The following is a 436-nucleotide window of genomic DNA, read 5'->3' as shown; positions in this document are numbered from 1 at the left end:
TGGCTGGCGTGGCTGGACGGTACCAAACAGGGCTGGGTTGGGAGCCTTCGGCGCTCAGGGCTCTCTGACCTTGCAGAGGTTTCGTTTCCAGCCCTTTGCACCATCTCCCAGGGAGGTGACACATCCCCCCCGAGACGGCAAAGCAGCGCGGGGAGGAGCGGGAGCTGGTATAAATAATCCTCCCCATCCCCACTCCGGCCTGCTGCAGCTTATCTCCTGGCCAGAGGCCACTTATCGCCTCCCAGCCACTGCGCTCCCGCTGCCAAGCTCCAAAGGGCTCCGGAGGGTGGACTCTTCCTCTCTCTCCCGGGGCTGCGGCGGGAGGGGAGATAAGGGAGAGGCGCTCAGCAGCTCCAGGGCTCCGCGGCGCACACGGCAAAGCAGATGCAGATGCCTTGGCAGCTCCGCTGCCCGGCTCTGGCCAGCTCGCAGGCTT

The 436-nt window shown here is 65.6% G+C and overlaps 1 protein-coding gene across 1 annotated transcript in view; it reads left to right on the top strand.

Moving 5' to 3' along the window:
- LOC104494508 (uridine-cytidine kinase-like 1) overlaps positions 1–436 on the top strand; it is a gene marked incomplete at its 3' end in the record, with an annotated part of 9,523 nt that overhangs the window by 2,566 nt on the left and 6,521 nt on the right. The window lies entirely within an intron of this gene.

Source organism: Buceros rhinoceros, unplaced genomic scaffold (assembly GCF_000710305.1).
Source record: "Buceros rhinoceros silvestris isolate BGI_N320 unplaced genomic scaffold, ASM71030v1 scaffold35735, whole genome shotgun sequence".
Classification (NCBI taxonomy): Eukaryota; Metazoa; Chordata; class Aves; order Bucerotiformes; family Bucerotidae; genus Buceros; species Buceros rhinoceros.
This window is presented reverse-complemented; position numbering and strand designations above follow the sequence as displayed.